Source organism: Triticum aestivum, chromosome 7B, assembly GCF_018294505.1.
Source record: "Triticum aestivum cultivar Chinese Spring chromosome 7B, IWGSC CS RefSeq v2.1, whole genome shotgun sequence".
NCBI classification, from domain to species: Eukaryota; Viridiplantae; Streptophyta; class Magnoliopsida; order Poales; family Poaceae; genus Triticum; species Triticum aestivum.
In genome coordinates, this window is record NC_057813.1 from 691382800 (window position 1) to 691383393 (window position 594).

The following is a 594-nucleotide window of genomic DNA, read 5'->3' on the forward strand; positions in this document are numbered from 1 at the left end:
GTGCCACCAACCGGGACCAAAGGCCTCTTTTTCGGCAGCCCAAAGGGCGGGAACCGTCGGCCTTTGGTCCCGGTTGGTGGCACCAACCGGGACTAATGCCCCCCCTTTAGTCTCGGTTGGTGCCACCAACCGGGACCAAATGCCTCTATGCTGCCCGCCTCGGGGCCAAAGTTTAGTCCCACCTCACTAGTCGAGAGGGGCGCGCAGTGGTTTATAAGCCCCACTGCCGCACCCCTCTCGAGCTCCTCTCCACCGCAGGCTTTCGGGCCTACTTGCTATTGCTTTGCCTGATGGGCCTTATGGGCCTACTGCGGGCCTGAATCCTGGCCCATAGTAGGGTTTCTAGTCGTATTCAGGCCGTGGCGGCCCAGTAGGAGGCATCTTTTTTGTTTTTTTCTTTTCTTTACTTATTGTTGCTATATTTATTTTTTTCAAGTTTTTTTCTTTTGTTTTCTGCATTATTTAATTTCTTTTGTTTTTTGCTTTATTTTTAATTGTTTTTGCTTTTAGTTTTAGGAAAATTATAAACTTTCTGTTAGTGCCATTAGTTTTCAAATTTGAAAAGACTTTTTTTGTTTTTTTGTTTTCTTTCTT